Here is a 24,312-nt window from a genome sequence, read left to right on the forward strand (position 1 = left end):
GCTGGAACCTCTAGCTCCTAAGATGGAAGACTCAAGAGCCACGCCGTCAAAGACAGACAAGGTACCCCGCGCTAACAGATCCAGCCACAGAGGAAGAGGAAACAGTGTCTATGAAGAGACTCTGTAGGTCGGTGAACCAATGGCGCCTGGGCTGAGCAGGAGCTATCTGTATTACTGTGCCGCCTTCTAGCTTGATTTTCCTGAGGACCCTTGTGAGGAGGGAGATTGGAGGAAAGAAGTATGCCAATTTGAAGCCCCACCTCACTGCCTGAGCATCTATGTAGGTGGCTGAAGGGTCTTTGGTCCTGGACCCATACCTGGGGACCTTGTGATTGTGACATGAGGCCACGAGGTCTACGTCTGGTAATCCCCATTTGTCCACCAGGAGTTGAAAGACATCCGAGTGAAGAGCCCATTCTCCGGCGTGTATATCCTGACGACTTAGGAAGTCTGCTTCCCAGTTGAGGACTCCATAAATTAATATTGTTGAGATTGCCAGAAGATGACATTCTGCCCAGACCAGAATGTTTGCCATTTCCCTCATGGCTGCCCGACTTCGCATGCTTCCCTGATGATTGAGGTAGGCTACTGTGGTCATGTGGCCATGGAGAGGGTCCTGTACCAGAGCACTTTATATACTGCACGAAGCTCCAGGATGTTTATGGAAGGTGACTTCCCTGGGTTGTCTACCCTGAAAAGGTATGATGACCTGTCACTGTGCCCCATCTGTGAAGGCTGGCATCCGTGGTGAGGAGCACCCACTTTGGGAACCAGAAGGGGCGACCCTTGTCCAGATAAAACATCTGCAGCCACCATGAGAGGGAAAGCCAGACCTCCGGAGGATCGTCTGGGACCAGGTCAGATGATACTGGCCATTCCACCATGATATAATCAGTTGTTGGAGAGGCCTGGAAAGTAAATGGGCGTATTCCACCCTATCAAAGGTGGATACCATGCACCCCAGGACCTGCATCGCTGAGTGAATGGATACCCTTAGATTGTGGAGCAATTTGCGCATGCGCAATTGTAGAGCCAAGATCTTGTCCCTTGGCAGAAATATCCTTTGTGCCTGAGAATCCAGGAGTGCACTCAGATATACCATCTGTTGTATTGGAGAAAGGGAGGACTTTTTCCAGTTGATGATCATGACCACCATTATTTTGGTAAAGACCCGAGGGGCGTTGACAGACCAAAAGGCAGCGCCCAAAACTGGTAATGTTGCTACAGGACAGCAAGCCGTAGGAACAGTTGGTGGGCTAGAGTATTAGGCACATGCTGGTATGCATCCTGGATGTCCAGAAAAGCCCTAAAATCCCCAAAATAGTCTAAAATGGAACCTGGGCACTTGGATAAATCTGTTGAGCTTCTGAATCAAAAATGGATTAGAATAAAAACCTGTTCCTTGATGAGTTAAAGGAACCCGGATTATCACCCCTGAATGCAGCAGGGAGTGAATGGCCTCCTGGATCGATCGATTGCAGCAAACACAGATCTGCCAATCTTGAAAAGCCCATCCTTTTACTAGTAACGGTCTGCAAATCTGCTGATCATGGCCATACACCAGCATTTACAGTCCCAATCCAAAATGTTGGACAATCTGATTTAACAATTCCAATCACTTTTTGGTTGCAATCTGCGATCTGTGAAGCCCATACATTGCAGATTGCAGGGAAGGGGGGGTTAGGGTTAGGCACCAGGGAAGGAGGTTAGGCACCCCTAAAGGAGGGTTAGGGATAGGGTTAGGGGGGGGGGGAGTAGGGTTAGTAAATACTTACCTTTGGAGCTGTCTGGATCTTTACTGCTGCCGGTCTTCCGACGTCGGGATTTGAACCTCCGGACATAGGTCTGGCAGTATTTCATACCGATCCCATAAGACTACAAACATATCCAAATGATCAAGCTCCAAAATGGTTATGGTATTAGCCATTGTCTGCTAGGTGTCTCGGCACCCAGTGTCGTCCTGTGCATAAAATAATTATGGTAGCAGGTGGGTGGAGGGCAAGGAACTTCTCCAGCCGGACCTCGGCGCCCCTGTGCAGCCGCACACAAGGAGCGTGCCTGGAGTCGGCCTTGGCCATTGTAGCCCATTGGCAGTAAAGTGATCCCTTTGCAGATTTCTGTCTTTGGAAGCAGGTGGGATAATTACTCACCCAGCAATATAGATTACCTCACCTGTGCATGATTAAAGATATCCACAAAACATGACCTGTCGGGCGTACTTGAGGACTGGAGTTAAGAACCCCTGGTATATGTAAAAAAAAAAAATACACTTGGAATATGTGGAATGTGGATAGTTGGTGAAAATGATGAAACCTTGAAATCATCTCCTCTCCTGCTTGCCTGCACATTGGTAGTACTGACACAATGATGTGATTATTAGTGTCCTGCACTTTAAATCTGCTCTTCACTCTGAAATACTTTTAGAACATTCTCCACAGCACGCAGCTGATAACAGTAAAGTGGTTCCCTCCTCATACATAGCATGCAATGTTACAGATCACGGGAGGAGTGTTACTAAATGCTACCCCCCTCCCCCACTCCCCTTTTCCTACAGTATCCCCTCCCTCCTCTTTCCTCTCTCTGTGCCCTGATCTCAGAGGAGCTGCTGCTGCCTGAGTGTTATTATTCTGCCTCTGCAAAAGGACTAGACGTGGATAGAACTCACATAGTCATAAACAACAATAATAATATTATATTATTAAGAGGTTGGAACAGATAGTGTTTTGGAAGAGAAGATTTATTATTGTTGCTGCTGAGGGAAGGGGAAGGACATCAATGTGACTCAGACAGCAAACTCCGGGATTATACATACAGCCAGGGTCCTTTCCTTCCTGCAGCTGATCTGGGAAGAAGGGGATCTGCAGCCATGTAAGTCCAGCTTTCTCCCTATATATACCATATATGAATGCATTCTGATTGCAGGAACTGGGCCTTCTCTGTAGCTTGGTACAGGAACAGCTGTGAGATCTCTGCTATGGGATTTGTGTGAGGCTGATTGCTGCTGTTGCGTAGTAATTTAAATCAATAATATTAGTAGAGTTAAAAATTGCTTATCTCCATCCAATGTAAAGTAATTGTTTTCTGACATTTTATTTAAGTAATAGCACATCCTTTGTCAGCAGACAGATGTACTGGTTTCCGTCAGAAAGTTATTACAAAATAAGTCTAAAAATGATTCAGCCATTTATTTTATAGGTTCTATCTGCGATGTGACTAATGTATGAGCTGATGGTGTCTCCGTGGTACATACCCAGTGTCATATGTGCAATTTGGTGTTTAGGTTTTAGGGCTACAATTGCAAACTCTATCTGATTTAATGAATAAAACTTGTGTACTTGGTGACTACTTCTGCTATTGGAAGTGGTGATGCAGATGTTTCAATAACTAATACAGTTAAGGTCTGGAAATAATTAGTAATTGTTTTTGGGTTTTATGAGATTCCAATCTGTAAACATGTGAGATATTTGCTGGATGAACTAGCCTGAGTTTTCATGGCAAATCATTAGCATCAGTATGATATTGTATAACCTAGTCAGATTTTACATCTTGTTAAAAATATAGTTGATTAGTGTACATATACTGTATGCTAATTCTGTGATACATTGTTTCAGTATTTGTGTTTGTGTGTGTATATATATATATATATATATATATATATATATATATATATTAATTATACTGGGTTCACATTGCACATCTAGGTGAATTGAATTGCTCTGGGACCAGCATCCTGGCGTTATTCACATCGCAATGAATTGAATCTTCCCCATTGTGACATCTTTTCCCATCAGCTTATCTGTGTTTGCCAACGATTTGTCTTGGGGTTAACACTTTTATCGTTCCTACTGGGGTTACTGAACCACCAGAGACAAACTATTAGTGGCAACTGCACATCACTTGTAGCAAAGTGGTTGTTGCCACCACCAGGCTCATTCACTGGATCCACTTACACCTGGGAGCTGTGTATAGAGTACAGCACCTTTTTGCTGGTGATTTGGGCTCAGGACTGCAGGATAGCAGGCAGTGTGTTGACTCAGGATGCTGACTTCAACACAAGACACCCTGGAAACTGATTAGAGAGTTGGCTTTTATCTGTAGGCCACTGGATTACTACAGATAATAAGCATCCTGTGGTTCTTGTAGGAAGAATAGTGTTTATTGCTCTCGAATAGTCCTTGTAGGCAGGACGGGCATCAGACATGATGGGGCCCAGTTCAAATGAGACAGACCCATGACCACCTCATTCACAAGCAGACATCTGTGACTGTCTGTGAATAAAGGTGCATACACACACAATTTTTTAAACGATATCATTTAACAATACTCGTTTGAAAAAATCATTCACTTTCTGAGTCAAACGATGAACGATTATTGTTCATGCACGTTCACTTTTGTAGTTTGTAGTTCAGTCAGACTTGTCAACTCAACGATTTTCATTAAGGGAATATGCAAAAATCTTTGTAGTTCAAACATATTGATCATTACACTTTAAAAAATCTGACATAATCTGACAGAAAATCGTTCATAAAATTGTTCATAAAATCGTTGGTAACAAAATCATTGTGTGTGTATGCAGCTTAAGAAGCAGGTTGTAGCCGCGATCATCATAACCACAGGGCCTCTCTTCCCGATCAGGCACCATACACTGGTACTCCCAGTACAACCTTCTCCCCCACCTGATGGCCGTGCTTGCATATACAGCTTTTACACAAATGTTGGCAGAGGGTAGGTCAGCTTCCTTCCCTCTTTAACTAATCCAGTATGATTCACTCAGTTTTCATGTGAATCAGCCTAGATGTTCTCCCATCTTGCAATATTTTCTTCAGTGATGGGGATATACCCCTCACCCTCTCCATGCACTGCGAGAGGGAGATGGGTGGCATGGTCAGCACACTCTCTACCCTGGAGAGGAGACCTGTTCTGGGGCCTAGCACCCTTTTCAAGCTGAAATAGAGAGTGAGTGACCAGATACTAGAACAGTAGTCTCCTGGTTGCAGTGCAGCACTTTACTGGGTATGATTCCCAGGAGGCTCTACTTCATCAGAAGTTACTTCGGTGACTGGGTCCTGCAGTGCTGCGGAAAAAAAACCCCCAGGGCTCTGGTCCCTGTGAACAAGAATCGGAGGGGTGGTGCACCATCGGAGATGGTCAGATCACCAGGGTGAATGGAAATACATTTAGCTTTTATTTACACATATTTAAATTAGATTTTTTGCCTAGTGCCAGGGCTAAACCTCTTTGATGCTGCAGCAATGAACATTAATGGAGGGAGGCTATATATATCAGAGGTTCCCAAACTCTGTCCTCAAGGCACCCTAACGGTCTAGGTTTTAATAATGGGCACAGGTGACGTACAGGTGTGTCCTCATACATCTTTGCTACAGTCGCGCTAAATAGCCCCTTTGGGCTCGCCAGGTCCCGTGAGATTCTGCTAGTGCCAGGCGTCTTTTTTGCTTCTTTTTTTCACCAAAAATGCATCTGTTGCAATGTGAATAGTACTCGCCAGCAGACTGTGCTGATTAATTTGATATGTGACACTTTTATATCTATGTGTAACTGAGTCTCTGAATCTGTATACGAAGTGCTACAATGTAGTGGCCACAGCTTTTTTCATTCCAAGTTCTGTTGTGCTTCATACAAAGGCTCAGGTGCACACAGATATACAAGTGTTCTATATTAAATTAATCAGCACGTCTGCTGGTGTGTCTGTGTCCTATTGCAACATATAGCCGTATTCAATATGAGCCGAGCCACGATACTTTTTCGCGGCCCGGACTTTCAGCCTACTTCGCCTGTATTTTGTAGTCCCAGATTTACTCTGTATTCAATATGGAAGTACGCGAAAACGGGACTTAAACAAGCGGAACAAGTGAAACTTAAACAAGCGGAAAGTACTGTCAGTTTTGGGGATTTCAGCCTGACGCCCCCCAAATGATGCTCTGACATGGGGGTTCCTATGGTAACCCCCCGATTTGGCTTGCTGAAGGTATTTGGTGTTTTTTTTTAAACTGGCTCAATAGCTGCTAAATAGCGTTTTTCTATGCGTGATGCAGAATAGTATTTTGGAGTTTTTTTCCAGAAAATAAGTTATCCCAGCAAATTTGGGGTACTTGAAAATGTGAGCATATTGAAAAGTTGCTATAGTGAAGTTGTAAAAATCGTGAAAATTCCACCTGCCGCAAGCACCTGCAATCAAAAAAACACTTGGGCCATACTTGGGGACCCCTCCAGAGTCAAGATCGGTAGTCTTTAAGTTTTTGCCCCCTTTTTCAAAGTCATTTTTTGGGGTGTCCTTAAGTGTTTTTTTAAATTTTTTTAAACAGATGACTGTCTGAAGGCTGCACGGGGGTTTCCGCAACTTTGCACCCCAAAACCCCAATTCTGCACTTTTATTCGCCTCTCAATCATAGGCGAAAATTTTCCACCTATAACATTGCATTGACTTTCCATTGCCTAGGCGGAAAGTCTTTCAAATTGAATACGGGGTAAAAGTCAAACAGGTGAAAATGACGTCATCGGTGAAAAGTTTCCGCCAAAAAACACACTGAAACGGACTTTTTGCCTCAAATTGAATACAGAAAGGAAAATCTTTATTTTAAGGTTAAAAATATCGGGACACTCACAAGCCCGAGTGGACTTCCTGCTCTAATGGAGCAGGAAGTCCACTACTGACATCACGAGTGATGTCAGTAGGGCCGCCCACAGATGGCAGGCGTTCCTAAGGGAACGCCTGCGTTTGTGCAGCCACCCCCCCTTCCCGCCTACAAAACAGGGCGAGCTGTCAATCAACATCGACCGCTACCCCGTCTTGTAGCGAGACCCGTTTCGACGGAGCTGCCATCACAGAACGGGTCTCGCGCATGCGCACCGCTGGTTAGGACATATTATTTCTTTAGAACCCTCCTGATCAAAACTCTATGTACACAATAAAGTGTATGTAGCACAAGATAATGTACTTTACATAAAATATAGTATTGCAAACATTTTATACTTGGAACATTTGTTCAACAACCCTTACACAGAGGAAAGGGTTTTGCAGAGACTGACTTATGCTATAAAGCTGTTGATGTGTATATGTAAACATTTCCAGGGAATTGTGTAATGACTAGGATAATAAAGAACTAGAAAGTTGCTGAAACCAAAAAGCTGGTATACTGTTAATAGGACAGTAAATTATCTTTAATTCCAGTTTGAGGGAGTTGACAGTTCTATGAGATTCTCTCTAAGTGGATATATGGGACAATTTTCTTATCTGAGAAGGAAGACTCTGCCATATAGCGTGGCATGCGGTGCTGTTGCCTATTAGCAGCCCCAAAACACTCGCATGCCAATGAGTCTGCCATGTAGACTTCAATGAGAAGCTGGTTTAGGGGCCCTTTACAGGATGAGGATTGGGAGGGGATATATATATATATATATCTACCAATCTACCAATGGGCAAATGTTTCATAAACAAATTAACATGTAAATATAAAGGGTATACAATCGGGAAACCGGCTGCCTTAATACCGACAGCCGGCTTCCGGACTGTCATGTCCCGGTGAGGGTGAAATGCCGGGCGTCTAGATGTAGACGCCTGACATTTCCCCGACGCCGGGAGACAGGTGCCCGGAATCCCGATCGAAGGGATGCCGGGCGCCGCGAGCGGACAGCCGCGGGGGGGAGGGTTAGGTTTAGGGCACCCGGGGGGGACTTAGGGTTAGGCTAGGGGGAGGGAGGGTTAGGCTAGGGGGAGGGAGGGATAGGCACCCCGGGGGGGACTTAGGGTTAGGAACCCCCCAGGGGGACTTAGGTTTAGGCAGTGGGGAAGGGGGGGATTAGGGTTAGGCACTTGGGGGGGGAGGTTAGGGTTAGGCACCCCCTAAGGAGGGTTAGGGGGCTAGGTTAGTTTATACTTACCTTAGCGACGATCGGAATTTCCAATGCTGTCGGGCTTCCGCTGCCGGGCACGCTGCTTTTATCATACCGATTCCCTTTTTGTTTTGCTGATTTTTTTTTTTTTTTTCAGTCCCATTACATATAGCTTGATTTGAGACAATTTGTTAGGTCGATGCTTCATGGTATTTGTGTAGGCATAATATAATATAGCTATATAGTGACTTTGTGCCACCATGCGTTTTGGTAGAGCCCAGTGTCTTTCCGTGCAATTGTTTTTTACCTTCAAATGCATTTAATTTGCAAAGTGATGCAGCATGCCTATATTCTGTGTGCGACTGCGGGTGCAACTGCATGCAAAATGCTACGTTAGTGTCAGTAGCTGTGACACTGTAACGTAGCATTTTGTATGCACCTGCACCCGCACATAGAGTATAGGCATGCCGCATATCATTTTTTATCAGCAGAAGCTGCTTGTGCCTCCTATTCGCACTGCTTTAGGAATAAGATGCATTTGATGGTAAAAAGTTGCATGAAAAGACGCTCTATGTTTCTGAGTCATGCCACGGGATGGAAGTAAGATGTATGTGGACAAATATGTACCTAGTTTTGTAAACTGTAAACAAATGTGTATACTACATATCTATAGATGTTTTAAATTCGGTATTTTTTTAAAAAAAATTTGTTAAGGTAAAACAATACAATAAGTTTGAGTTACTTGTATTTCCTAGAAATTTCTCATTAAGGATCATAGGGCCTGATTCAGAGCCGGACGCTATTTGCGGACGGTTGTTCTGAAAAAGGGGCTGGCTATTTAAATTAAGCGCTCGCTCTTTGCGGTCTGTTGACGCCTCTATGTCTGAACGAGCGAACGAAACATGCGCTCGCTATTTTGAAAAAACGCCCCCTGACTGCTCGCATCATACGTCATCTCCGCTATTTATTAGATTAATCGAGGACATCGAACGGCGTATGAACTGCTCGCTATTCTTGTGGCAGCATTTTCCTACCGCAATCATGCGAGCAGTTCAGGCTAAAAGACAACCAAGTGACGTGGTCGATGACGCTGCTTTGTTAATTATGCACTCCCATTAAACGCCCGTTTTGACCATTTGGCACGCCTGCGTTCGGATCTCCACTCCCCGTTTTCAAGCACCTTCCCCTGTTACCACCCTCAAACGCCTCATCCTGTCACTCATATTAGCAAGCATTCGCTATTTTGCGAGCACACGATTTCCGACCGCACTGACTGGTTGGCGCATGCGCATTACAACCCATACGCATGCGCAGATGTGCGAACATTGCTCGGAACGAACGAGCGGACGCTTACAAGCGGCTCTGAATCAGGCCCATATTTCCCAAAATCCAAACAAATTCAGTGAGGACTTATCCCAATGACTTGTATGTTTTGGGGCTGATGCTCTTTTCTCCGCCTACCTCATTGGAACGGGGCTGTCACTGTCTCTGGGTCTAGTGTAAAAGCTGGGAGCTGGTTCAAGTACTTTCAGAATTTTAGATTTGTGCGCATAGTATTTTATCACAGAAGGCTGTATTGTGTGCTGTATGCAGACTTCTACATGTGGAGTAAACGCCCAGTGACGACATCCTGGGAGGTCCCTTGGCAGGAGGGAAAGCCCTTGGGTCTAATAAAGATGCAGGGTGCTCTTCCAAAGCTCTCAATGTTACAGCATGAGTTACCATGGTTTAATTGTATATTTGTAAACTGTACACTTATTTATGCATATAAATAAACACATTTTAACAATAATAAAATTATATTAGAACAACACATACAAGTTTATATATTTAATTTCGGGCCACATCGCTGCAAGAAGCCTTTGCCACAATACTTCTGTTTGTTTTTTTTATATTGTTTAGACATTTCAGTATAGTAAATGTTTGTGGTTTTGAACAAATAAAAAATACAACAACTATGATTTTGATTTCATTAAAAAATGAAAAATAATCTGTTGTAGTGTGGATAAATGATTACTTTGTAACACGGCTTTCCAAGAAAATGATGAATAAATTAGATTATTTTGCCACATGTCTGTGTATTGAGGACCATTCATAGATGTACGCAATGCCGATATTTATGCAGCTCGAGCAATTGTTTGCCATTGCGCCTATGTATCAACCACACTGCGCACGCGCAGCAACTGCTTTCCGATTATGCCTGCATACAGTATCCATTTGCAAAGTGAGTGACAGGAAGTCACCGTTTGGGGGCGGCTTGGCAAACGCATGTCTGACTGTTTAAACGCTGATTCATATGCTTGCATAAATTAGACATTGTGATCTCCTTCACAACATGAGAGCTCCCAGCTCCCTGCGTGTCATGAGAGCTGCAGTGTTTGTGGCATTGCCGCATATGCTGCTGGGCTGCCCAATCTGCGTCAATGTTGCCGATGTTTATACTTTTGCACGTCGTCGGATGGATATGCGAAGGCAGCAGTGGGCGTTTCTATGCTCGGCTGTGCTTTGCCATATTTTAGCAACCGTGATCTGTGAGAGAATGCAAATGTGATTGCATTAGTTAGTACTCAGGGACTGATTCAGAGATGTACACTATGTCAATTTAACATTGAAGTACTCTATAAAACTTTATGCAGATAATTATAAAAGGGCCTGGTGTGGTCTCACGGCAAGAGGTCTGGGTACTGTCCCGGCAAAATCGGTACAGTCGGGTGGTATGCTTTTTATTTCTCTGAGTCAATGAAATATAAACTAACAAAACATATACATTTTATCAGAATTAAAGGATGTTATGTAGTTGGATAATTTACTAAACACCAGATATTCTACACCTGCTCTTCACTCACATGCCACCCTTGTCTAACAGTCTGTCACAAACATGCTTCACCTTCCCGCCAAACTGTCACTTGCTGTAAATGCCACTCTTTGTGCCCCACGATCAAATATTTACACCTACATGAGTGTAAATAATGAGCTCAGGATTTGCTGTGGCAGTTCCTGGGTCTGGCACTAGCGCAGTGGAGACTGTTGCATATGACAGCTGTAACCAATAAGAATTAGCCTGATTCTTATTTGCTATTGCTGTCACACATGACAGACAGAAACATGACCGCAGCGGCGGCTTTGGAGCAGTTCGCCAAATAAGAATCAGCCTGAATAGTCAGGGATTCAGTCAATCTTGTTTTTCCCTGACTATTCTGTTATCTCTTTGAGACTATTAAGTAATATGATGTGATGCTTTATTTTGCAAATACCGACTGGAATAATCATTATGTTACTATGATTGGTTTTCATATGATATGTACACTGTTTTATTTAATATTTCGCCAGGTGTTTATTCAATAAATCTATCCCTTATAATTAATGCTGAATTGCTAGAACTTCTAGCATACCATTCTGTCTATACAGTTACATGTTTGCAACTGTTGGATGTTTTTGTATCTGTAAGGAGTTCTTTTCAGCCAAATGCATGTAATAGCTGTGTGTATATGTCTATTTATGTTTATTGTAATGGTATAAGTTATTGTTTCGCCTAATCTACACTATCTTTATTACCTTCTATAGTAGTTGATGTAGGGCATCCTTTTTATTTTTGTTGTTACTCATTAAAAGTTACATATTAATTATTGTTTAATATCGAAAGAGTGCTCACGTCACAGAGTTTTTCCTTTTCCGCTTGTTCTAACCCCTGGTCTATGTCATGGTATAGACTTTGCAACTTGGTGACCAGACACATTTTAGCCTTCTGTTACATTCTGGTGAAGATGATTGTATATAGTTTACAGCAAGGGTTCTCAACCGGATTATGGCGAACTATATAGCGACTATAGGAATAGGTCAAGTACGACTTGGTTATGCGTTTATAAACATTTCTGACATTAATTCCACATAGCACATTGCCCTCTCCACAGAGTTCTTTCGGCCCCCTCTACAGACCAGAACTCTACCCTGGAAATACACTATTCATCTCCCTGACTGGCCCTTACAGCTATTAAAGCGAAACTAACCTCAATCAAACATTTTGCCAGGCTCCTTGAGATCAGAATCTGCTCTCTCTCCACCTCATGCCTCCGTGTCTAGCTCTCTCCAGCCTTGTGCCTCCATGTTTAGCTCTCTCCAGTCTCCTGCCACCGTGTCTTTCTCTCCAGCCTTATGCCTCCGTGTCTCTCTCTCCAGCCTTGTTTCTCTCTCTCTCCAGCCTCGTGCCTTTTCCCCCTCCCCATTTCTCTCCAGCCCCACGACCATCCCCCTGAGGCCTCCATGGCTCAGACTTGTTTTTCCAGCACATCCCGTAGATGCTTGATCGGATTGAGAACTGGGGAATTTGGAGGCCAAGTCAACACCTTGAGCTCTGTTCCTCAAACTTTGCAGTGTAGCATAGTGCATTTTCCTGCTGAAAGAGGCCACTGCCATCAGAGAATATCGTTGCCACGAAGGGGTGTATTTGGTCTGCAACAATGTTTAGGTAGGTGGCACATGTCAAAGTATAATCCACATGAATGGCAGGATCCAGGGTTTCCCAGCAGAACATTGCCCAGGACATCACACTGCCTCTGTCGGCTGGCCTTCCCATAGTGCATGATGTAAAAGAAAATGTGATCATCAGGCCACCTCCTTCCATTGTTCCATGGTCCAGTTCTGATGCCCATAGTAGTCACTTTGACCAGTCTGCGGTTACATAGCCCCATACGCAGCAAGCTGCAATGTACTGTGTGTTCCAACATATTACTATCATAGCCAGCATTAACTTTTTTTCAGCAATTTGTGCTACAGTAGCTTGTCTGTGGGACAGGACCAGCTTTTTTTCCCCACTCGTATCAATGAGCCTTGGGCACCCTGTTGCCGGTTCACCGGTTGTCCTTCCTTGGACCACTATTTGTAGGTTCTTGCTGTTTTGAGATGCTCTGGCCCAGTCGTCTAGCCATCACAATTTTAATAAATGTTTTTCACTTCACCTATCAGTGGTTTTAATGTTATGGCTGAAAGATGTACATGGGTGCTTTTAAAGCCATTTTCACTTGGTGATTTTTGCCTTTTTATTTTACTAAAATTCTTAAAGCTAGTAAAAATCATGTAGGTCACACAGTATAAATCACTGGTGTTTTTGTTAATACTGTGTTCACATTTTGATTTTCAGAATGCAACTTTGATATATTTTTTGTTCACAGTGGGTAACCAAATTTATACATCATACACATCTTTAAATTGATTGAGTTCAATGCAATGGTTAAGCTAAGTTCAGTTACGCAGTTGAGAAAGATGAAGAGATCATGTGTGGAACAAAAATCAACAGAGTACATTTTAATCTGAAGTGCTGCATAATTAACTGGTGCTTTTGTAGATAAAGGTTAATAATAATACTGCAGATTTTCTTTCACTACCTCCTTTTATAACTGGATCACTTCCGGTATTACTGGGGCCTTGTACTGTTGGAAAATTATTATAAAAACAGGATGTATGTGTTCATCTTCTGTACTGCAAACATCTCATCCCACGTTTCTCCACTGCCCCCCTCCCCCAATAATACTCGCTGGACCCTGACAACTAAAGTGTTGTGTGCTCACTGTCACATCGTTATAGAATGCTGTGCTATTACAGAATTAAGGAGGTTACCTCTACATTCACTGAACCCATAGCCCAATCTGCTGCAGTTAGAACACAATATCATAGATTGTTGGTCCTGGAATCCCTGTACATCATGAATCAGATGTATTCGCTCCAGCAGTGCAATCTCAGGCTTGTGTAGGATCTCTTCCTGTTGCAATGTGAACGGGCACGCACAGGCTAGTTTCATACGTGGTTGGTTATTTATTAAACATGATCTGAAATGTTAATGTGCAATAAATACATTGTACATAATCACAGATACTAATGTGCATAGCCATGTGGCTATTTTATTTTTTAAAATGTTCTTTTGCTCATGGAACAAATTATGTTGCAAAAAGGCTAACTCTTAACATTTAGTTCTTGCTACTAAAGCTGGCCACAAACACAGCGATATTTTACCCGATCTGGCGGATTCAGACACATTGGAATGACGGATTGTGTAAAATATGGCCAAATTGAGAGTAAATCGTGAATCCCCACTCACTATCACTATCACGATGCGATGTGCGTCCCTGCTGGTCGCACATCGCATCTTCAGATCTGCCGTGCAGTAGGGCAGATCTGACAATCTAGGAGGCGATGCACTGTGAAAGTCTGACTGCAGGAGAGATTGTATGAAGATTGGACACCAAATTGTGTGCAGATCGTGTGCTGAGCTGCCGGGGAGAGTTTCAAGGGAAATCGTACACATCGGCTCATCTTCAGCACATCGCTGTGTGTGTGGCCAGCTTAACTGAAGAAATTTTACCCATGCTTTCAGCATATAGTTCCTCACTTTATCTGTGACACATGCAAGTTCAGCACACAAATGGCACAGCATATAATCCTATATGAGATGCAGGAACTCCAGTGATTGTTTATAATGTGTGTTCTATCCAGGCTATCATGCTCCCTGCTAAATTGTTTCCATAACTGACATGGTGGGTTGGTGAGTCAGGGACTGTGGGTGGCTGCAATAGGAATGTTTTGTGGCTAAGCTACAGTATATATGACACTGGAGTAAAATTCTGCCTGTGTTTATACTTGGATTTTATTTGTTTTTTGGACATAATGGCAGCTGTAGTACTGTGTAATTTGTGAACTCCATAAATACATAAAATACAGTCACCAAAATATGATCTGCTTTCTCCATGATTTTAATAACAGGATATTCGATTAACCTCTTTGCTCCTCGTTAAAACTCTTGGCGATAAAATTGAGGTGGATGGGGGAATATTGCTTTTCATGCAGTATCCTATTGTAATTCCTGGCTGTTACACTGCTGGAAGTGGGGGGAATTAACAGTACTGCAGTTTTTTTCATTGTACATGCAGTAATTGATAATAATGGAGACTGCGATCTGTAGCGGTAGTTGGCCTTTTACATGAGATTTCTTTAAAATCTCCTGCATTTAGGCTGTTGTTACATAGCCGCGATTAGGGAGGCCAATCCCGTCTTAATTTTTTCAATCCCGGGATTAGGGATTGAAAAAATCTCAATCCTGGGGTATCCGGGATACCCGAGATTGAGTTGATGCTAGCTGCCCACAGCACACAGACATCAAATTTCATTGTTCCACTCTTCATTTTATCTTCCATGGCCACCTGTATCTCCTGTACATTAAGACTTCAGACTTCTGCTATGGACTAACCGCAGTATGGGCAGCTGTAAAGAGATGGGACACTGCAGCTGAGTAGCCGTCACCTCTTCCACAGAGCCTTCTAGTCCAGGTTCCCAAGGGGGCGAGCTGGTGTGTGGCTGCGCAGAATGACCCCTATGATGTCACACGCAGCCACACAGCCGTAGGAGGCCTGTGGGCAGCTTCTGAGCCGGCGGAACTAGTGCTCAGTGCTGCCCGTGGGCTGAATACAAGCAATGCATCTTAATCCCAAAAATCCCGGGATTGGAGGCGACAATCCTTGGATTGAAATCCCACCATTTTTGGCTCTAAATCCAGGGATCCTGTTGAATCTTATCCCGGGATTGGTTTCCCTAGCTGTGATGCATAATATTATGCAGAAACTAGTTTCTCCATAATTTTATGAAAAAACGGCTACATTAATAGGCCCAATAAACGCTGATCTAGAATGTCACAATTATAAACCAATTTTCCATTTAAATATTTTTTTTTTACCAAATTCTCTGATCCACCAATGCTTTAATGTGTCGGGTAACCACCTTGCCCACTATAAGGCTCCTGACTGGTGGATGGACATCATTACTTGCCAATCAAAATGCGATGATTAAGACTGAGGGGTCAATTTACTAAAGGTCGATTGTGCATTTTGAGTGATTTGGTATTCGATTTGTATTCGATTTTTGCATTTGGGTATTTACTAAATGCCAAATCGAATTTCAAATAGAGTTTTAGTCAAATCGAATATCGGTAAAACATCGGTACTTTTACATAGACCAACACAAAAATCCCTTATTTACTATAATTCGATTTGAAATCGAACTTCAAATCCCCAAATGAATAGACCTGCTTCATGCTTTGGATTTGAGCATTAGCAGGTCGGATTGACTCAGATACATGCATACATAAGTGAGATGCATGCATGTATCTGGCTGTATAAAGCAAATAAAGAGTTAAATTAAGAAAAAGAAAAGACATGGGGTACCCCCCCTAAACAGAACCAGCCCTGGACTTTTCATAGCCAGTCCTGGTTGTCTAAGTACAGGATAATAATTGTGTAGGGTTCCACTGTACTTAGTACAACCAGCACTGGGCTCTGGGAACCAGTCCTGGTTCTGGACTTACAGGGGAAAAAATTGTGTAGGGATCCCCTGTAAGCTCCAGAACCAGCACTGGTCCCTTTCTAGCGGGGGCTGATGCCACAGCTAGGGGAGCCCCATCAACGGGCCCCCCCCCCCCAGCAGCAACAGCCCTGACCGCTAGTCAGCCCAAGCCAGGGATCCCTGGGGAGTTAGGCACCCCCCAATAAAGGGGTCCCCATCTCCAGGGCACCCCTAGCCTAGGTTGATAGCCCTGGGCTATCCCCGCCACCCCTGGGCAGTGGGTGGCGGGTTGATTGTGTAAATGTAGTGTAAAAATAGAATAAGCAAAACATATTTACAGTAGAACTGCAGGTCCCAGCAAGCCTCCCCCACATGCTAGTACTTGGTGAACCACAAGTACCAGCATGCGGGGCATTAAGGGCCCACTGGTACCTGTAGTTCACCTGTAAAGAAATGTTGAAAAAAACATAAGACACGGACACACCGTACACAGTATAAGTTTAATACATACATACATACTCTCCTACATTACCTGGAGTGGTCCCCTTGTCCCTGCAAGCATCCAAGGTCGTCTTAAAATAAAAAAACAAAAAATGCGAATCACCCATTAAGTAATAACCATCCTTAACAAGCATGGTTATTACTTCCCGAATGAAGCGCTTCCTCCTTTTGAAGGTCCGTCTCTGAGCGTTCATTGGCTGAGAGAGGTCAGCCCCCGGTTCTCAGCCAATGAACGGCTCCTTCCATTGAACTCAAGTATGGGAACCGCAGTATAAACTTTAGTTACCCTGCGGCTCTCCATTGAGTTAAAAGGAGGGAGCCATTCATTGGCTGGGAGAGGCAGGGGCTGACCTCTCTCAGCCAATCAACGCTCAGACACGGATCTTCAAAGGAGGAAGCCGCATCTGAGCGACTCAATCGGGAAGTAATAACCATCCTTGTTAAGGATGGTTATTACTTAGTGCGTGGTTCGGGTTTTTTTAATTTTTTTTATTTTAAGAAGACCATGGATGCCTACTTTGGACCAAAGAATACCGAACCATGCACAGGAGACGGTGAGTATGTTTGTTTGTTTGTTTTTTTCCACAGGTACCCTATGGAATTTCTACTGGAGAAGGGGACCGATGTTTCAGGGATACATAGGTGAGTGTGTGTACATGTGTGAGTGCATGCATGTTTATTAAACTTATACTGTGTACGGTGTGTGTGTCTTGTGTTTTTTTTCAACATTTCTTTACAAGTGATCTACAGGTACCAGTGGGCCCTTAATGCCCCGCATGCTGGTACTTGTGGTTCTCCAAGTATCAGCATGCGGGGGAGGCTTGCTGGGACCTGCAGTTCTACTGTAAAGACAATGTTTTACATATTCTATTGTTACACTACACCTACACTATCAACCTGCCACCCACCGCCCAGGGGTTGCGGGGATAGCCCCGGACTATCAACCTAGGCTAGGGGAGGTCCCCAACTCCCCAGGGATCCCTGGCCTGGGCTGACTAGCGGTCAGGACTGATGGTGCAGCTGGGGGGCCCGGTGATGGGGCTTCCCTGGCTGTGGCATCAGCCCCCCGCTAGAACGAGTCCGGTGCGGCTCTGGAACTTACAGTGGAACCCTACGTGATTTTTTTCCCTGTAATTCCAGAACTAGGACTGGTTCTCAGAGCCCAGTGCTGGTTGTATTAAGTACAGTGGAAACCTACACAATTTTTTTTCCTGTACTTAAACAACCAGGACTAGCTTTGAAATGTCCGGGGCTGGTTGTGTTTTGGGGGGATACCTCACATAATTTTTTTTTTTTTAACATTTAACGCTTTATTTGCTTGTTAAAGTCAGATACATGCAGGCATCTCACTGATGTCTGCATGTATCTGTGTGAAAACTAACTGCTCATGCTGAAAGTGAAAGCATGAAGCAGTTCTATGCTGTCGGGGATTTGCAGTTCGTTTTGAAGTGGGATTTGCCGTTCGATTTGTACATGAGCATGTCAAATCGAACAGCAAATCACTGTTCAAAACCGAACCAAATCGAATTCGAGTTGAGATATGCTTCTCAAATCGAATCTTAGTAAATTAGAGATTTGAAGAGGGATTTGAACTTTTGTTTTGAGTCTGTTTGAGGTGAGCTAAATCGAACTTCAAAACAAAAGTCAAATCGACCCTTAGCAAATTTACCCCTGAGAGTCCACCTAGTTTATAAAAGTGAAAAGTATACAAGTTCCTGTGTATGCCATAGGTGGACAAATCCAGGCGTTTGAGCATTACTCGCTTGCAATTTTCTTATGTATTTGAAAAGAATACTTCAGTTAGGAGCAATGTTGGCAATGAACTATTAGAATGAAGCAGGATCCCTTGTAACGGCTACACAGGGCCTGATAAAGATCAGTACATAAACCTGATGGTTTGCGTACTAATCCAATTCTTTGGGGTCTGCGCGTGTACTGGATCTGCTCTGCACATGTGCAGTATGGATCCTGTGAGCTCGCAGATCCCCCAACTTTAGAAGGTGGAACGGGGGTGCGCCTGGCCTACGTTTCCGTGTTACCTCGGTTTTCTGGGAGTGTCGATGTCAGGGTCTGCGTCGGTGGATGCAAATGTCCTGGCCACACAAACTGCCAGCCTGAGTAAGATGAAGCGAACTGTGACTGGCTGGTACTACTGCCATCGCCACCGGTGGTCGCTATGGTGATCCGATTCAGCGTCTACAGACTGCACTAGAATTACAATTGCTGTCGGGAGGCATCTGCTTCCTGTACACGCCTCCTGCAGCATTTAAATATTTGCTGGACAGGATTGCACAGTTGCTTACTTGCTGACACTGTCCACATCGGAATCAGTAAAATGAGGGATGTTTGGTTACCATAAGTATTGGCAGTCTGCATAACATGACCCAACATCTCTCCGTATTGAATTGGCCCCTTAATGTGCCTTACATGGAGATAGTTTTATACACCTAATTGATATTTGAAGTAAAAAGGGGTATCAGTTCTTAATTTTATGAAATGGCTTGTCTACTTTGGGACAACCTCTTTTTAACAAAGCATGTTCCGAAAATATAGAACACGTGTCCATAAAAGTATTGTCGGTGTGCAGGGTCACTGCAGTAAAATTATGTGGTCGGCCCCAGCCTGTGGTACTCAGAGGGGATGAAAATAAGAGAAGCCCTCCTGGGCATCACTGCCATTTTATTTATCATTCGCATTGCAAACCTAGTAAAGAGTCAGATGTTGCAGCTGGTAAAAAAATGTAAATACTTGTCACAAGCTCAATAAACCATGTTTCTGTTCTTACAGTTTGCTTTATATCGGCTAACTTGCATTGAGCACTGTTTGTGTGAGAGCTTCGTAGCCCTGTATTGCATCACCCTGATTTCCAGTCCTCAGAGGCAGCTGTCTTACATTCCTCATCTGTGCGGTGTCACTGCTACACTTCGAATTTTGGCTTAATGTTGATATGAACAGGGTTTTGTAACCTGGAATGTAATGCAGAAACCCTTCTGAGAAACTTGATCCTGACTTACAGGCCATGCGAGAAGTAACTCAGATTCTCCGGTGGGCCGAAAGTCAGTCGGTAATCCTGTCGGCAGTCTTCATCTCAGGAGTGGACAACTGGGAAGCAGATTACCTAAATCGACAGGATATATCCATCCCGGGGAATGGAAGCTTCACCCAGACGTGTTCCACAAACTAGTACGTCGATGGGGTCGTCCTCAGTTGGACCTCATGGCGTCTCAATTGAATCATCAGCTCCCAGTATACGTGTCAAGAACTCTGGATCCGCAGGCAGAGGCAGTTGACACACTAACAGTTCCGTGGACCTACGACTTTGTTTACTTGATTCCTCCGATTCCATTAATTCCTCGTCTACTAAAAAGAATAAAACGCGAGTCGGCCTCAGTCATTCTTGTGGCTCCGAACTGGCCACGGAGAAGTTAGTTCTCGGACCTTTGGTTCCTCCTGGCAGACGTTCCATGGCCTCTTCCTCTTCACCCGGACCTTCTGTAACATTGTCCGTTCATCCACCCCAACTTATCGCAACTGCTTTTGACGGGGTGGCTCTTGAAACCAATATCTTAAGACACAGAGGCATTCCAGACTCCGTTATTTCCACCATGGTTCGCGACAGAAAACCGGTGTCTGCTGCGCATTATCATCGCATCTGGCGCTCTTATATGACATGGTGTAGCGGTCGGGACTTTTCGGTTGTCCTGTTTTTTTGGGTTTTTTTTACTTTTTCTCCAGACCGGCTTAGATTCTGGCCTGCGATTGGGATCTTTAAAAGTGCAGGTTTCTGCTCTTTACATTTTCTTTCAACGCAAGTTGGCCCTCATACCTGAAGTGCAGACATTTCTTCAGGGAGTTTTTTGTGAGTGCAGCCACCTTTTGTACCACCTTTTTCTCCCTGGGACTTAAATTTGGTACTTTTGTCTCTTTAGTCTTCCATGTTTGAATCTCTTGAAGAGGTTGATATTAAGTATTTGCCTTGGAAGACTGTCCTTCTCTTGGCTTCGGCTCGCAGAGTTTTGGATTTGGGGGCTCTGTCCCATAAGCCTCCTTACCTGGTGTTTCATGATGATAGGGCGGAACTCAGGACGGTATCCGCTTTCCTTCCTAAGGTGGTGGCGGCTTTCCACATAAACCAACCTATTGTGGTGCCTTCTTTGGTAGAGGACTCGGGTGTTTCATCTACTCTGGATGTGGTTTGAGCTCTCCGCATCTAAGTTGCTCGGACGGCATCCCTCTGCAAGTCGAAGTGCCTTTTTGTCCTCTATGATGTGGTTTGGAGGGGTTGACCAGCATCCAAGCAGACATTGGCTTGTTGGATCAGACTGACTATCCGTCAAGCATATATGTCAGCAATGATAGTCAGCCTCCTTTGTCCATTTTGGCCCATTCCACACTTTCTGTGGGTGCATCATGGGTGGCTGGGAGGGGTGCCTACTCCTTACAATTGTGCCGTGCAGCCACTTGGTCATCGGTTCACACGTTTATAAGGTTTTACAAGTTTGATACCTTTTGCGGCTTCATCATCAAGTTTTGGCCGCCTTGTTCTGCAGGTTCCTCAGAGCGCTCCCGCCGTGTGAAAAACTTTGGGACGTCTAACTATACACCCCCCTAAAGTGTGTAAGCACCTCCAGTGTCCCCTAGTGGATGAAAGAGAAAATGGGATTTTGGTAGTTACCGGTAAATCCTTTTCTCTGATTCCACAGGGGACACTGGACGCCACGGCGCTCTTAGCCTGTTTATTAGGTTACTCCGTCAGTGTTATGGTTTTGTTGTTGTGTGATATTCTCTTCCTTATTAATCCTGTTCATCTCCTCTCTGTCTTAATTTTCTAAACTGAGGGCTGGTGGGGAATAGAGGGGGAGGAGCTTCACACTTTTAAATGAATTAGTGCCAGCTATCCACCCCTCTATATACACCCCCAGTGTAAGCACCTTCAGTGTCCCTTGTGGAATCAGAGAAAAGGATTTAATACAATACAGCGGTGTGTATGTTTACATATGAGGTTAACTTGCTGACTGTTTACTTCAGATAAGTACTGATGTTTAGTACATAGTTGCCTACCTTTAATTTCTCCTCCCCGTGAGATGTCCGGGGAGGAGAAGCAAGTGAGTTGAAACAGGGGCGGGGCCTGACTGTTAGTCACTAAGCCCCACCCCCTTTGCGGTAAATAGCTGGGATTGGCACACCTTTACGTGGAGGTCGGGGCTAAATGACGCTATTCATGAAGAATCGCGTAATTAAGCCCCGCTTCCTACACGGGGACCCACGATCGCCGCGGAAATTAGTGAAGTGGGCAAAATACGGGAGAAGTGCCTACCCTTCTGGCAGTTCGTGGGGTTACACGAAAAAATCTGGAGCCTCCCGCGAAAACCGGGAGGGTAGGCATGTATGGTTTAGTATGTAGAGCTATGAACGTGTGTGGGGGCCTTTAGCATTATAGTTTCAATTTAGGACAGCCAGGAAATGGGTTTGAGCAGTGGTAGGCAACATGTGGCACTCCAGCTGCTGTGGAACTACACATCCCAGCATGCCCTGCCACAGTTTTTATGTTAGTGCATGCTAAAACTGTTCCACAGCTGCCAGTGTGCCACAGGTTGCCTATGCCTACGGTGTTGCCTGTCACAGGATTACAGCAGTTAATAGTTGTGTAGGTTCTTATACGAAGAGTGTTGTTTAATGCTCAAAAATTATAGTACACATCATTGTTGTAGTGATAATACACTGAGATGTACATAATAATACATGCTTTCCTACGGGTTCTAATGCCCTTTCACAACATCCTGCCTCTTTAACCAATCCAGGTTCATTAATATAGTTTGCATTTGAGTCATCCTGGATACATTCACAGCTCTTAGCATTGTCCTCTGTGGTAGGGGCACCTGCTTCATGGTCTATCTTATAGCCAAATTTGCCCCAGAGGAGGAATAGCCAGTCCTTGGGAACAGCACATACACCAAGAATTATGGTAGCCCAACATTGCTCATTTTCTTGTGCACCTCTGAGGTGCGAGGGAATTTGGTGTGCTGGTGTTCCAATGGCACTTTACGGACATAGGACCTCATTCAGAGGCGCTCGCAGAAATCAAGTGCTCGCTCTGATTGAGGGCGGCCGTTTTTTTTTTTTTTTTTAAACCGGCCTCCTGGCCGCTCGCTAAGCTTTTTATATAACAATTTTTATATAACATTTCATATTGTTACATTAGGCGCAAATCAATGCCTCCAAACCTTCTAGCAGCAACGGTTCAAGAGGGATGTATGTAACCCTGGTACAGATTTTGTTTGCGTTTCATCCATGTGAGTACTGTATAGGGCACAATGTGTAATTGTCATTTTTATTGGAATGTGTGTAGCAGGATGCGTATGCTGGTTGGTCAAGGGGGTTACACAGAATGTATCTGCGCGTGTATTCTTGTCTGTTGACCTAAATGCACGTCTATGTGAACTAGGCATTGCCATTAAAGTGACAGCGCATATGTGGCACTTGGATGTGGAATCAATCATTCATTTAGAGATGGCTGCACTATTAGACCAGCTATGTGCCTATCTCGCACATAATTGTCTTCTGATAAGTATTAAACATGCAGGTATTTGTTATGTTGGTGAGAAATTACAAGGTGGGGCAGAGGAGCCTCATCACACCAACAACAGCTAACTCTGTGCACAATGCCAGAGAAAAACTCTGCTCAGATACCTTTAAAAAGCCGGTCATGAAGGTGAAAGATTATATGCAATACGTTCTATTGCCTCCCTTACTGCACTCCTTGACTACCTAAGGCAGATAGCCAAGGAGTGCAGTAAGGGAGAAAATAGAAGTTTACCTGGTCGAGACAAACTAGAGGGTCTATTTACTAAGCAGTGTTAGGAGACAGAGTGAAAAGTGATAAGATGCCAGCCAATCAGCTCCCAACTGTAATTTTGACAGTTGGGAGCTGATTGGCTGGCACCTTATCACTTTTTTATCACTTTTCACTCTGTCTCCTAGCATTGCTTAGTAAATAGACCCCTAAGCAGGGGCGTATCTATAACGGGTGCAGGGTGTGCGGGGCACATGGGCTCCTGGGTCCAGGGGGGCCCGCACCGCACACCGTGCACCCATAGCATACTTACCTCTCTGGAGTCCCACGTCGGAGCGGGGGTCCAGCGCTCTAAACACGATTGGGAAATGGCCACCACTGCCATTTTCCCGTCATATGCGCAGTACAGGGAGAATGGCCGCCGCGGTTTATTTTCCCGGTGATCTGTGCATACTCTATAGAATCTGGGTGCACTCTAGTGCAAAGAGTCTATAACTCTGGCCGCCGGACAGAGAGGGAGGGGGCCCGTGTCGAAGACTGCACACCGGCCACCACCTCTCTAGAAATACTCCTGCCCCTAAGGGCCTGATTCAGAAGCGTTTGCAATTACGTATGCAGATCTATCTATTGTTAAACACTGCGCTAGCACTGCGATTACGGATGCACTGAGAAATCTATTGCAGAGTGAGTGACAGCCTGTGAGCGTTTGAGGGTGGTGACGGGGGAGTGGCGGGAAAAATGCAAGCGTGTCTGTCCGTTTGGACACCGTTTCATGGGCGTGCATAAATTAGCCACTGTGATTGCATTCGCAGCTTGAATACTCACTACGAGTGACGAGACTT

General features: G+C 44.4%; 1 protein-coding gene across 3 annotated transcripts in view; it reads left to right on the forward strand.

Moving 5' to 3' along the window:
- The first annotated feature begins 2,565 nt into the window (after nucleotides 1-2,565).
- Nucleotides 2,566-24,312, forward strand: part of RIPOR1 (RHO family interacting cell polarization regulator 1) — a 238,548-nt gene continuing 216,801 nt past the window's right edge. For all 3 annotated transcript variants that reach the window (XM_088456781.1, XM_088456786.1, XM_088456785.1), the window contains exon 1: nucleotides 2,566-2,868. The gene's annotated coding sequence lies outside the window, so the exon portion shown is untranslated. The remainder of the gene's footprint in view (nucleotides 2,869-24,312) is intronic.

The sequence above is a fragment of the Taudactylus pleione genome, unplaced genomic scaffold (genome assembly GCF_031769625.1).
Source record: "Taudactylus pleione unplaced genomic scaffold, aTauple2 ptg000717l, whole genome shotgun sequence".
Classification (NCBI taxonomy): domain Eukaryota; kingdom Metazoa; phylum Chordata; class Amphibia; order Anura; family Myobatrachidae; genus Taudactylus; species Taudactylus pleione.